General features: G+C 46.9%; 1 pseudogene; it reads left to right on the plus strand.

Annotated features, from left to right (window-relative positions):
- Nucleotides 1-3,548: 3,548 nt before the first annotated feature.
- LOC130097673 (uncharacterized) lies at nt 3,549-8,023 on the plus strand (annotated as a pseudogene).
- Nucleotides 8,024-15,265: the final 7,242 nt, after the last annotated feature.

The raw sequence follows: 15,265 nt of genomic DNA on the forward strand, positions 1-15,265 counted from the left end.
CACCACTGGTTCCGTCCAGCCCAGCCAAGCCCTCATCGCTGGTTCCGTCCAGCCCAGCCAAGCCCTCATCGCTGGTTCCGTCCAGCCCAGCCAAGCCCGCACAGCTGGTCACGTCCAGCCCTGCCGAGCCTGAGCTTCCCTGCAGCCCTGCCGAGCCTGAGCTTCCCTGCAGCCCTGCCGAGCCTGAGCTTCCCTGCAGCCCTGCCGAGCCTGAGCTTCCCTGCAGCCCTGCCGAGCCTGAGCTTCCCTGCAGCCCTGCCGAGCCTGAGCTTCCCTGCAGCCCTGCCGAGCCTGAGCTTCCCTGCAGCCCTGCCGAGCCTGAGCTTCCCTGCAGCCCTGCCGAGCCTGAGCTTCCCTGCAGCCCTGCCGAGCCTGAGCTTCCCTGCACGCCTGCCGAGCCTGAGCTTCCCTGCACGCCTGCCGAGCCGGAGCTTCCCTGCACGCCTGCCGAGCCGGAGCTTCCCTGCACGCCTGCCGAGCCGGAGCTTCCCCGCACGCCTGCCGAGCCGGAGCTTCCCCGCGCGTCTGCCGAGCCAGAGCCTTCTCCGCTGGTCCCGTCCAGTCCTCCCGAGCCTTCTCCGCTGGTCCCGTCCAGTCCTCCCGAGCCTTCTCTGCTGGTCCCGTCCAGTCCTCCCGAGCCTTCTCCGCTGGTCCCGTCCAGTCCTCCCGTGCCTTCTCCGCTGGTCCCGTCCAGTTCCCCCAAGCCTGTCTCTGAACCCGTCACTCCCGTCACTCCACTTTTCTTGGGGGGGGGATATAAGCCACCCTGGCCACCTGAAGTGGCCTCTCCACCCTGGCCACCTGAAGTGGCCTCTCCACCCTGGCCACCTGAAGTGGCCTCTCCACCCTGGCCACCTGAAGTGGCCTCTCCACCCTGGCCACCTGAAGTGGCCTCTCCACCCTGGCCACCTGAAGTGGCCTCTCCACCCTGGCCTCCTGAAGTGGCCTCTCCACCCTGGCCACCCGAGGGAAAGTCTCCACCCTGGCCACCCGAGGGAAAGTCTCCACCCTGGCCTCCTGCACGTCCTGCTCCGCCCTGGCCTCCTGCACGTCCTGCTCCGCCCTGGCCTCCTGCACGTCCTGCTCCGCCCTGGCCTCCTGCATGTCCTGCTCCGCCCTGGAGGCTTCCTGCTCAGGGTAGGCCACGCCCTCGTCAGCCTCCAGGGCGCCCGCCCCCCCACCCCTATTGAAGTTATACGGCGCGAGGACGCGCCTTTTTGGAGGGGGCGTTATGTTACATGTGTGTCCTGTGTTTCCCCCCGTCATTGTGATTTGGTTGAGTCCTGTGTTAGTTTTCCCGCTCCTCGTTAGTTCTCAGTTCCTTCACCTGTCTACCTGTCATTATCAGTTCATTTGCCCCAGCTGTGTCTTGTTCTCATTATCCGTTCTAAGTGTATTTATACCCTGTGTTCTCCCTCACTCCTTGTCGGTTCTCGTTTGTGTATGGTACGTTTGTATTTGGTGTGGTTATGTTTCCTGGATTCCTGTTTGAGTTATTTAGTAAAGTTTATTGTATTTGATCTGCTGACTGCTGCCTCTCCTTCAACCTGCACCACACCCGTAACAGTTTGTTTGGAAGACACTCTTAATTAATTTGTAATGTACTTGTAGTACAAAAAGTACGCTTTAATATCACTAATCAAGCATGAAAATACGCATGTACTTAAAGTGTACTAAGTATATTTGAAATTGTCTCAATTTAGCATCAAAAAGTACACTAAATACACTTAAAGTTATACTTTGGTATAATTTAATTATAACTAAAATACACTTAGTACAAATTTTTTTTATCCAAAATAGCACATTTCAAGTTAACTAATCATTAACACACTTGAAGTATACTGACAATTAGTATGGCTGCAAGTATACTTAGCATACTTTTTTTTCACTAGGGAAGCAACGCACAAAATGTGTCTGTCACAGTGGATATTTGGTCCGATAGAAAAATGAGGGGGTTTCTTGGAGTAACTGTTCACTTCATTGAGGCAGCTGATGAGAAGATAAAGCTTAATTTGAATTTACTGGCCTTGCAAAGGCCCACACACCGCTGAAAGAATCACTGAGCAATTTGAGGCCATTTGTGATGATTTTAACATTAAAGCTGATTTCACGCTGAAGAGCAAGAAGGTCAACAGCCTGAACATGAGGTGGGGCTGTTTGCAGCATATCATAAGAGACGGAGGAAAAACATTGGGACCACTCCAGCACATCAGCTAAGTCACTACATTGACATATCTGAAGGACAGAACGCCCTCTTGTTCTGGGCTATAAACCGGAGCACCCTTCCTGCACTATTGCGGGTGGCCATCAGGGTCTTGGCAGTGCCTGCATCTAGTGCTCCAGTGGAGCGTGTTTTCAGCCATGGAGGCATCATATTACGGCCCCGTCGTGCACAAATGTCTGACAGACTTTTGGCCAATTTGATCTTTTGCAAGTGCAATGCATCATAGTGCCCAAAGAAAAGATCAATCACTCTCACTGACTCAAACATTCATTTCACTCACATTGACTCTCTCTCAGGATTAAGTATGGTAGCACAGCATTTTTAAATGACTGTCTTCGTGAGTTTATCTGCATCCATGTTGCATGTTTCCTCTTTCACTGGTAAAGTGTGGTATGGTAGCAGTTATTTCTTATGCATCTGTGTTTTTCTTATTCGGGTTTATTTTAGGTTCCAAATACCGTATACCGAATATAAGACGACCCTGAATATAAGACGACCCCCCCATTTTGCAGACTTATTTTTGTGGAAAAAATCTGGTTTTCAAAATAATTTTAAGAGCAAATTTCCGAGGCGTTGTTCCAAATGCCTCGCATCACCTGTGCCTCGTGTTGAGGCCCGCTCGTCGGCGGAGACCGGCACATATGCGCTTCCTGATGGCCATGACTGCGGCTGCCCTGAGTGCGACGGGATGGATTTAACCACCCTGCGGGGTCGTCTGGCCGTTTTTGACGACGAACCGGCTCCCGCTCTCTCTCTCTCTCCCCCGCTCTGCTCGAGCCGCGCAAGAAAAAGCGCCGTTCACAGAGGATGCCAGAGCGGATGGAGACAAGCGGGCAGAGACCCGCCCCCCCTGTTCACATATCGCGTCTTTTGCGCGCTCAAGTTCGTTATTTAAGGGTGCTTTCACACTTGGTTCGATTGCCTGTTCCGAACCCGAGTTTGATTGCTCCCCCCTCTCCCTGCCCCCGATGGACTGTGTTCACAAATATTATTTGTATCCGAACCGCGGTACGCTTGCGTCATCAAGCTGCAGCTGGCGCGTAATCATGTTGCTTGGTAACCGGCGCCGCTATGAATGAAAAGGCGTCAAAATGGATAGAATTGGTCGCTTCACATTTGTTTTTCTTTTTTTTAATTGATGTTTTATAAACAAGGTTCGGGAGGAACACGTTCTAATGATCAAACAATCAAGTCAGCCAGCTGTCAGCAATCAGTAATCAACTAGTCCACTCAATCAGCACAAATAAAGCCTATAAATACTCACAGTCAACTCACCCATATTCCTCGACAGTTTTCAGCATTTGGCGTACTGCTTTGCTAAAAGATGTCCCAAATGCAACTTTCACCGTCCGATGACGAGCTCAACCATGCTCCGCCGCCATCAGCTGGCCCCAGGACAACCTCTCCGCCTGATACCGCCTCCGAGCCCCACGTTTCATCTCGTGGGCGCCGGTCAGTACAAACAACTCCTCGCACGCCAAGACGTCGAGGTCTACCCTCACCTCCACCGGCGAGGACTCCAGCTTCCTCGCCAGCGTCCTCCTATCGTTCGGCCGTGCCAACGATTCCGCCTATTGGAAAGTGGACAGTCTTGAGTCTGAGACAAGCGCTGATAAATTCTGATATTCAGCCCTCGCGCAGGATGACTAAAGCGCAACTTTACAACCTGTATGTTACCTTACAATCTTCAAATATCTCTCCTAAATCCACCCCAGGTTCCAAGGCGGCCAGTAGGCCGGGAAATTCTCGCGAGGCCCCGAATTCGCCTCGCCCGACTCCGCCACCTTCCCGTGCATGGTCCGGTTTGCCGCGCGCATCGGCCCGGGGCGCCAGGATTTCTGCGAGCCTGGGTCGCGCTCCAGATTCCACCGCCACGAGACCTCGCCCGCCTCCCGCTTCACCTCAGCTTTTCAACACGGCGCTTCCCGCTGCAGCGCCATACACAGCTGGGCCCGCCGGCTCTCATTCCGCTTCCCAGTTTTTTTCTCCTGCTGTTTCTAACCCTTTTCCTCTGCAGTGGCCTCCGGCTCCCGTAGCAGACGCTAGCGTGAGGTTGCCTCCGCTAGCGGTGGAGACTCAAACTTTCCACCATTTTCCAGCACCTACGGCTAACCCCTCCCCTTTTCAGTGGCCTGCAGCCCAAGCAAGTGCAAGACCACCTCCGCTTGCAACACAGGCTCAGGCATCTCATCCATTTCCTCCTTTTCCCCCTGGTGCTTTTCTCAATTTTCCTTCTCAAACCCCACAGGCCGACCTAAGCGTGACGTTGCCTCCGCCGATGGTCGCATCCCAGGCTTCTCTCCCTTACAGCTATCTTCTAAATGCCAAATCACAATATTCTCTCTTCACAGCTACCCCGATGCCAGTTCCACCAAACGCCGTCGCTCTGGAGCCTCCCCCGGTGACTCAAAACATCCGAGCACAGATTCTGGCAGGTGCGGATGTAGATCTCTCACATTTACTTTCTCTGCTTCCCGTATCCGATTCCAACCGTCAGTTAGACTGCGGGGATTTTTCAGTCACCTTAAAAAATCAAAATACACATTCGTCACGTTTACTTTCTTTTTCAGAGTTTTCAATTGCTTTCAGCCACTTCACAGACATCATTTGCTCAGCCTTCCCTCATAGGCGACGCGAACTGAATGACTATTTAGCGCTGATAGCTGAGCTCGCGTTGTCCTACGGGGGAGGGCACTTTTACACATACCACAAACTCTTTTCAGCAAAATGCGCTGTCAGGGTTTCTCAGTGGAACCAATGCCCTTACTGGGGAGCACTAGACACTGACTTACACAGCAGAGTTTTCCTCGGCTGCAGGAATATTTCCTGCGCGGTCTGCAGGTCAGTGGCACATTCCACAACATCGTGCCCCCAAGTTAACCCCTTCGTTCCCCTACGCCCTGAAACAGCACCAGTCAAATCCACCAGCTACACACCAAGACCGGCGACTAGCAACCTACACGAGTCTAAATTCAGCTCCAGAGCACTTACAGACAACAAACAGCCATGCAACAATTTTAATATTGGCAAATGCACCAGGCAGCGTTGTCGGTACTTGCACATATGCAGCTTCTGCGGCGGTGCTCATGCCCGTCCTGTATGCCCTGTGTATAAAGATGTCAATAAAAGATCTAAAAATTATTTATCGACTCCCGTGAATATTTCTCGCCTTTCCATCGAACTAGCTCACCACCCAGACTCTGACTTCACCGAATATCTGCTGTCTGGCCTACAACAAGATTTTATACCGGGAGTGGTTTGTCCGCTCTCCCAAAACATCATCTGCGATAGTCTCCAATCGGCTCTCGCCGAGCCCGACGTGGTAGACAACCTGATTAAAAAAGAAGTCGAGTCAGGCTTCATGATTGGCCCTTTTGATGAGCCTCCTTTCAAAGTTTTTCGCATTAGCCCCATTGGAGTGGCTACGAGAAAGTTTTCAGGTAAGAAACGCCTCATAGTCGATCTGTCAGCTCCACATATATCCCTGTTCCCAAGCATTAACAGCCTGATCCCACTCGATAAATTTTCTCTCAAATATCACGACGTAGATCACGCAGTCGACTTGATAAAAATCGTGGGTCGGGGTGCCTGGCTCGCAAAAATCGACATCACTTCGGCTTTTAAAGTGATGCCCATCCACCCGGATTCATGGCACTTATTCGGAGTGCGCTGGCATGGGAAATTCTATTTCGCCGTTCGCTTAACTTTTGGATGCAAAAGTAGCCCCAAAATTTTTGACATGCTATCTGAAGCCATTTGCTGGATCTTGTCAAACAATTACGCAATTCCTCATCTCATTCATCTGCTGGACGATTTTCTAATAATTTCGCCTCCCGGCGCCATTCCAGCAGCCCAGATCCTCACAGTTCAAAAAGTATTTTCCGAGCTCGGAATCCCCATCGCCCAGGAAAAAACCATGGGTCCCGCCACATCCATCGAGTTCCTTGGCATTAATCTAGATTCAGTTCGATTCCAGGCCTCCCTGCCCAAGGAAAAAATCGATAGAGTAATCCTCATCTCATCTACCCTCGTGGACAGTCCAAAGTGTTCCAAACGCGAACTCCTATCCATGCTCGGCCACTTAAACTTCGCCATGCGCATTATTCCACAAGGCCGCCCTTTCATTTCTCATCTCCTCTCCCTCGCGTCTTCAGTCCACGCACTAGAGGATCTAATTTCCATAACTTCAGCATGCCGCGACAAACTCGGGCTATGGATAACTTTCCTTAAACAGTGGAACGGCCTATCTTTTTTTTATAAAGATCTAATTTCCTCCCCCATCGACATCCAGCTATTCACAGATGCAGCCCCCTCCGTTGGCTTTGGAGGGTTCTACCAAGGACGCTGGTTCGCGTCTACGTGGCCCCCCCAAATACAGGACACGCTACAGTCCTCTGCATTATTCGAGCTCTACCCTCTCGTAGTAGCAGCCTTCCTGTGGGGGAAAGAATGGACTGCTAGCAGTATTGTAGTGCATTGTGACAACGAAGCTACAGTCCAGTGCATTAATAAAGGCCGTTCCCATTCACCCGCACTGATGCCACTTTTAAGACGTCTAATCTGGATTTCCGCATGTGATCAATTTATCATAATCGCTAAACACATCCCCGGGTCAAAAAAACAATTTGCTGACTCTCTGTCTCGCTTTATGTTTCAGAAATTCAGGATGCTGGCTCCAGAGGCAGACAAGTTCCCAACTCCAGTACCTCATTATTCGGAATTAATATTCCCATAACCCACCCGCAAAATTCCCTCCTCAACATATCGCTCGACACCATTCTCCAAGCAGTTTCCCCCAGAACTCTCCAATCCTATGTGACCGCATGGAGATGTTTTAAAGCCTTCCACCTTTCTTATAACACGCCATTCCCTGATTTTTCCCTCCTTACAATAACCTCCTTCATCTCTTACCTTAACAGCGTTAAAAGCCTCCAAGTTGGGTCCATCAAAAGCTACTTAAGCGGCATCCAATTTTTTCACAAATTGATTCACGGCGCCCCCTCTCCGGAAATAAATAATTCACAAACCTCCCTCTTAATTAAAGGCATCCAACGTTCCCAGCCCACCCGCCCGGATACCAGACAACCCATAACGTTGGATATTCTTACTAAATGCATTCATACCCTCCGCTCAGGCTACCGATCCCTTAATACCTCTCGCAGACTCGACGCCATGTTCATTTTAGCCTTTTTTGGTTTCCTAAGATGCTCGGAACTGGCTATCACTTCCAGGTTCGACCCAAAAATCCACCCAAACATCTCAGATCTTTCAGTGCTTGACAGCGATACAATATCTTTTCTGATTAAACAAAGCAAAACAGATCAAACCAAAAAAGGCCACTTCATATATATTTTCAACCTCTCGTCACCAATTCAACCATTCCAAACTATACTAGCTTACCTCCAACTGAGAATCTCTCATGTTAAATCCCCTCTCTAACCCCTGTTCATTGACGACGACTCTAAACCCGTGACACGCTTTTGGTTCCAAAAACACTTAAAATCTGTTCTCCAACTATCAGGCATCCCAGCAGAGAATTTCTCCAGTCATTCCTTTCGCATCGGAGCAGCAACCTCAGCAGCCCAAAAAGGCCTCTCTCAACAACAGATCCAAGCGCTTGGAAGATGGTCCTCAGACGCGTTCCAAACCTATATCAGAACTAATCGTTTCCATATCAAAAAAGCCCACCAAATCCTCATTAGTAAAAAAAATAAAAATAAAAATAAAAAAGCCTTCTATTTTTCTCCGTCCAGCAAACATTTATCTCCCAGCAGACACAGCGAGAGCCTTCCCGGTTGAGCTTCTATGTCTTCTCTCTCCGTCCAGCGAGTAGTGATCTCCCAGCGGACCCAGAGACAGCCTTCCCGGTCGAGTATTTATATCTCTTCTTTCTCCGTCCAGCGAGTATTGATCTCCCAGCGGACTCAGCGAGAGCCTTCCCGGTCGAGCTTCTATGTCTTCTCTCTCCGTCCAGCGAGTATTGATCTCCCAGCGGACCCAGAGACAGCCTTCCCGGTCAAATATTTATATCTCTTCTTTCTCCGTCCAGCGAGTATTGATCTCCCAGCGGACACAGCTAGAGCCTTCCCGGTCGAATATTTATATATTTTCTTTCTCCGTCCAGCGAGTATTGATCTCCCAGCGGACCCAGAGACGGCCTTCCCGAGCGAGTATTTATATCTCCTCTTTCTCCATCCAGCGAATATTGATCTCTCAGCGAACACAGCGAGAGCCTTCCCGGTCGAGCTTCTGTCTTCTCTCCGTCCAGCGAGTATTGATCTCCCAGCGTACCCAGAGACAGCCTTCCCGGTCAAGTATATATATCTCCTCTTTCTGCTCCCAGCGGACTCCGCGAGAGCTCCCTTGGACTGGTAAGGCTTACCCTTTCCGAGGCTGGGACCATTGCCACAACAACCCTCCCGTTCGAACATCCATACTCACCCGTCCGACACCGTAAGCATTGAACTCTCGTCGGACACCGCAAGCTCTCCCAGCCAAACTACCAGGCTCTCCTTGAAATGCCAGCCCGCCAATCTCTGCGCTCTTTTCGGGGGGTCTTTAAGCAGGCGGCTGTCCTTTACTCACTTTGCTTTTGGGGAGTACTCTGGGTTCGGGCCCAATTTCCGAGCTCGGAGCCCTCCCCCCGGACAGCACGCCAAATACGCATAACCATTTTTATTCTCTGATCATTGGTAAGTGTGAACTCGTGAATTGATGTTTTATTAACAAGGTTCGGGAGGAACACGTTCTAATGATCAAACAATCAAGTCAGCCAGCTGTCAGCAATCAGTAATCAACTGGTCCACTCAATCAGCACAAATAAAGCCTATAAATACTCAGTCAACTCACCCATATTCCTTGACAATTTTCAGCATCCCTCCACCACCCCATCTCCTCACACTTGCCTAGTTATCTTCCTAAACAGAGATACGGGGGAGTACTCTGGGTTCGGGCCCAATTTCCGAGCTCAGAGCCCTCCCCCCGGACAGCACGCCAAATACGCATAACCATTTTTATTCTCTGATCATTGGTAAGTGTGAACTCGTGAACCTTTGGGTTTTTTTTCAAAGAAAAGATACAGAAACACACTTGGGTGTGTCTGCCGCAAAAGTACTAAAATCGTTCCAAAGACAGCTGGCTGTCAGCCGAAGACAATTTTTGCAGAGGCAAGCATAAATCATCTCTCTGATTGCAGTGCGTCAATCCCGCTTTTCGTCAAGGTAAGTGTACACACACACACACACACACACGCACTGACGACTGTCCTGTCGACCACATTAGCGGTTCACTTCCGCGGTTTGGTTCGATTGCGTTCATATCAGCAGCGAACCGTACTGGAGTTCACATGAACCGTACCCCAGACCACCTTTTTAAGCGGACCCGAGGACGGTTCGCGGGTGCGCACCCGAGTTCGGAAGACAGCGTTTACATCATCCAAACGAACCGAACTCTGACGTCATTCGAACCCGGGTGCGCACCAAAAGTGGTATTGTGAAAGCCCCCTAGGCGCGCGCTCATAATGAAAGTGACGCGCTCGTTTTTTCCAAGCGCGTCTGCGCCGCATCGAGATCTATGGCGCTCTCGTCAGTCGGGAGAAAAAGGCTATCAATCGATTCCTCCACTCGAATATAAGATGACCCTGAATATAAGACGACCCCCCATTTTTAGGACAAAAACCTCGTCTTATATTCGGGTATATACGGTAATGGCTTAGATACACTCATAGACACATTCTCTCTCACACCCATACAAAATGTCAAGTCAAGTCAAGTCATCTTCATTTATATAGCGCTTTTAACAATGTAGATTGTTCCAAAGCGGCTTTACAGTGACAATAGGAAAGTAAAGTAAACGGTTGTTTTGGCTTTATGGTCGCTCTAGAATAAAGTTATTTTCCAGTTAAAGTTAGTTTTGATTGATTCACTTCCGTCGCAACGATCATTAGTTTTTAACTTAGGGGCCGCTTACACGACACCGTTTTAACAGAAAACTCTAAAAGGGGTAGTTGACCCAAAAATGAAAATTGTCATTAATGACTCACCCTCATGTCGTTCCAAGCCCGTAAGACCTCCGTTCATCTTCGGGACACAGTTTAAGATATTTTAGATTTAGTCCGAGAGCTTTCTGTCCCTCCATTGAAAATGTGTACGGTATACTGTCCTTGTCCAGAAAGGAAATAAAGACATCATCAAAGTAGTCCATGTGACATCAGTGGGTTAGTTAGAATGTTTTGAAGCATCGAAAATACATTTTGGTCCAAAAATAACAAAAACTACGACTTTATTCAGCATTGTATTCTCTTCCGGTTCTTACAGTCTGAGGGAGACGCACGCTGAAAACAAAACAATCTTCGCAAACATGTCTAAGGATTTCCACACAGAGGAAGACTTGCATTTTTTTTTGCCCAGCCATACTTATTTGAACCCGAATACACGGACGCACCAGACACACGTCAGCAGCGTCTTACGTCAGCAGCGGCACTGAACGCGGATCCACAACAGAACCAGAATACACACACACACACACACACGTCAGCAGCGTCTTACGTCAGCGGCGGCACTGAACGCGGATCCACAACAGAACCGGAAGACAATACAATGCTGAATAAAGTCCTAGTTTTTGTTATTTTTGGACCAAAATGTATTTTCGATGCTTCAAAAAACGGACTAAATCTAAAATATCTTAAACTGTGTTCCGAAGATGAACGGAGGTCTTACGGGCTTGGGACGACATGAGGGTGAGTCATTAATGACATCATTTAAATTTTTTGGTGAACTAACCCTTTAAGTTCTCTCTACGCAAACTTTAAAAACGCAAACCTGTAAGAATGCTGATGGCGTGCACATGCGTATTAAGAGTTCATTCTATAGGTATGCGCGTTTGAATATATGTGTCACAGTGTCTGGTTGTGTTTCCCTGGGTTGTCACTAGAGGTCCTCGTTCTCACGGTGTCTTTCACATTTGACTTCATTTCCCAGCATTCTGTCTGTCACTCATCAGTTCATTGCACTCAGCTGTTTCCCATCACATTGTTAGATCTGTGTGTATATATTCCCTGTCTGTGTCAGTGTTTGTTACGGAGTCGTCGTTAGATGTCCTCACACTTCTGGTTGGTTTCTTGTCTGTTCATGTTTGGTTTCTTGTTTTGGACTGCTTTGATTATTTGCATTTGACCCCTGCCTGGCTGGCTGTTTTGGATTGGCCCATTAAACTTACCTGCAATTGGATTTTCTGTTGTCCTGTGTGTGATCGTGACAATATGTGCGCAGGCATGTAGTTCTTCCCTAAAAAACCAACCCTTAACAAACTACTTGTCTGGCCTTAAAATTTATAATACAGAATTTTATCACTTCGGCGTAGCCACGTGAACCGGATTATCTGGTCCTTCATCAGATCTGGACACGGCCTGGATCCGGTGGACTGCGGTAAACCTCGGGATAAACAGAGAGACTAATATTAGCGTAGATGCTATTCTTCTTATGATGTAACGAGTACATCAGGATTTATGGGAAGTGTTCCCGGTTCCGGCTGACCTAATCTAACATTGAATTATAGAAGTATATTGTGTGTTATGTGTATGCTAGGTCAAAGAGATGTGTTTTTAGTCAAGCTTTGAACTGACAGCGTGTGTCTGCTTCCCGGACAGTAAACTTTATTATAATCTATCCAAAACTAATCAACGAAATCTTGTCTAAACATTCATATTTCGTCTGTAACATATCGTTTTTATGATATATTAGCATGTTAATTTGCAGTCGATTTATACTCATCTCAGTATAGCAATATAGTTTGGTAAAAGCTAAACTAGTAGATGTGTTCATGTAAAAATAACATGTTTACTAATGTAAGTGCCAGTGTGAATGTACGGCACAGATGTGCGCTGTTGTTTTACCACAGTAGTAAACAACAGCACGCATCTGTGCCGTTCATTCATTCACACTGGCACTTACATTGTATTGCGCACTTTTGATTTAAATGTACTGCTATATACACAAAAGTGCAATAACATGTGGTTTGCAAAAACTTTCATTAAATAGCCCAATGTACTTTTTACCAGCAGTATTCCCTTTACACAATAGCAATAAAATATTTCTTGTAAATCTCAACTTAAACATTAATGTAATCAAACCAAATATTAAACCAAAGCTATTTGCCACTTCCAGGGCATTTACCTTTTATCTAGCTTGTTAAAACAATTTACCATCAGAGTCCTGTTATTTTTCTGAACAGGAATCTTTTATCAAGGAGCGGCAGTCTGTATTCAGTAGCAAGTTTCCCTGTTAGAGTGAGGTGAAGTGGTCAACCACAAAGTGCAGCAACAAGTGGGTGCGTTCCCGTGAAACTTTTGCGGTTGCACAGATCGGACATTCTGTATTTTGATTTTTAAAATACATTATGGGGATTTTTTTTTTTTTTTTTTTAAAGACACAAACGTCAAGATTCAGCATATGAATCTCATCAATGGTGACATGTTTCATGTCGCAATGCATCTTGGGAGCCATGAGTTTTACACTATTGTGGCTTCCAGTATGCATTGCTGCATGGTGATGCTGATCGCTGATCGATTGCTCCTGTCTGCCTCGCTGCCTGCTGTGTGTTTGTTTGCTTCGAGGCTGTAAGCTCCGCCTGAGCCTCGTATTTCTTTGTTTTGAGCCATCATTTACTATCTAGTTGTTTATACTACTAAATACAGCTTACCCAACATCTCAGATTAACCTTACATCTCTAGCTTCCGTTATTGTTAACACAGCACGCTAGTAACTCGCTAACGTTAGCCTGCTAACGCGCCACCCGTGCGCTCATTTATATATTTATTTTCTCTCGCGCGCCCGCGCCTTGAGTTCATAAAGTCCAGGTAAGTAAGAAATCAGTCAACAAACACGGTGAGTAATGTCTTCTTGTCCTGTTATTGTCACCTGTGTCACATGTCATATGTTTAGTATAGCCTTCTCCGATGGCAATATAGGATTTATATGTGATAAATGCAAGGAGACAGTCAGGCTGACGGAGAAGATTTCAGAACTAGAGACACGCATCCAAACTTTAATTGAGGATGGTAAGAATGCTAGATCTTTAGATAGTGTTTTGGATGCGCCTAGCATAGTGAACTCTTTACATGATTCAGTTCCGGCTGAAGTAGAGCCCGTGCAGCAGGGCAGATGGGTAACCGTGAGAGATCACCGCTCTAGTCGCGGATCAAAGAACCACTCTTCCGTTCCGATTCCCATAACAAATCGATTTGCCCCACTCAGTGAAACACCCACTGAGAATTCTGTTGATTGTGCCCTGGTAATTGGTGATTCGATCACACGGAACGTGAAAATAGAGACACCAGCCACCATAGTCACATGTTTGCCGGGAGCCAGAGCGCCTGACATCAAAGCAAATTTAAAAGTGCTGGCTAATGCTAATCGTAAATTCTCTAAGATCATTATTCATGTCGGCACTAATGATGTTCGACTCCGCCAGTCGGAGATCACCAAAATTAATATTAAAGAGGTGTGTGAACTCGCAAGTACGATGTCAGGCACTGTAATTTGCTCTGGCCCCCTTCCTGTACGCAGGAGTGATGAGATAGTTAGCCGATTGGCCTCACTGAATGGTTGGCTGTCGAAGTGGTGTCCGCAGAATAATATAAAATTCATAGACAATTGGAAAAGTTTTTGGGGCAAGCCTGATCTGTTGAAAAGAGATGGTATCCATCCCTCCTGGGCTGGTGCTGCTCTTCTCTCTAGTAATTTGGCTCATAGTCTTAGAGCTAAAACATGACAATCTGGGGCTCAGGTCAGGAAGCAGACAGACTGGCTAAACCGACCGTCTGCTAACGGCCTCACGTCACCAAGGTCAGATAAATCCCATCACATAGAGCCTCTTTCACCTAGATATCATCATATAGAGACTGTGTCTGTTCCCCGAATTTGGAAATCCAAAAAACGTCAGGTTAAAAATTTAATTGATGTTCAACAAATAAAAAACAGATATAATACAGATGAGCAAATGATAAAGCTTGGGTTGCTGAATATTCGATCCCTTACTTCAAAATCTCTTATAGTTAATGATATGATTTCAGATTATAATCTTGATATGCTGTGTTTGACAGAAACCTGGCTAAAACCAAACGATTACATTATTTTAAATGAGTCAACCCCACAAGATTACAGTTATAAAAATGAACCTCGTCTGAAAGGCAAAGGGGGAGGTGTTGCTGTAATTTATAGTAATATTTTCAAAACCACTAAGAAATGTAGCTTTAAATATACTTCTTTTGAAGTATTGGTGCTTAATGTAAAAATATATAGTGTAAACGATAAATCACATTTGAGAATTCTGCTGGCTACTGTGTACAGGCCACCAGGGCACCATAAAGATTTTATCAAAGAATTTGCGGACTTTCTATCAGATTTAGTATTGGCTGCAGATAAAGTACTAATTGTTGGTGATTTTAATATACATGTAGATAATGAAAAAGATGCTTTGGGATTGGCATTTAAAGACATTGTAAACTCAATTGGAGTTAGACAACACGTGTCAGGACCTACTCATTGTCGTAATCATACTCTAGATCTAATATTATCACATGGAATAGATGTTGATGCTGTTGAAATTCTGCAGCAGAGCGATGACATCTCAGATCATTATCTAGTCTCATGTAAATTACATTTAGCCAAGGCTGCAAAGCCGACTCCGTGTTATAAATACGTTAGACCTATAACTTCTGCCACTAAAGATTGCTTTATCAATAATCTTCCTAATCAGTTTCATCATCTCAGCATCCCAGATAGCTTAGAAGAACTCGATATTGCAACAGAAACGTTTAACTCTCTCTTTTCCAGCACTTTAGACGCAGTTGCTCCGTTGCGCTTAAAGAAGATTAAAGAAAATAGTCCAACGCCGTGGTACAGCGAGCACACTCAGGCCCTAAAGAGAGCAGCCAGAAAAATGGAGCGCAACTGGAAGAAAACTAAACTAGAGGTATTTCGGATTTCGTGGAAAGAGAGCTCAATTGCTTACAGAGAGGCTTTAAAAGCTGCTAGATCTGCT

Source organism: Rhinichthys klamathensis, unplaced genomic scaffold (assembly GCF_029890125.1).
Source record: "Rhinichthys klamathensis goyatoka isolate OS25496 unplaced genomic scaffold, OSU_Roscu_1.1 h1tg000223l_1, whole genome shotgun sequence".
NCBI classification, from domain to species: Eukaryota; Metazoa; Chordata; class Actinopteri; order Cypriniformes; family Leuciscidae; genus Rhinichthys; species Rhinichthys klamathensis.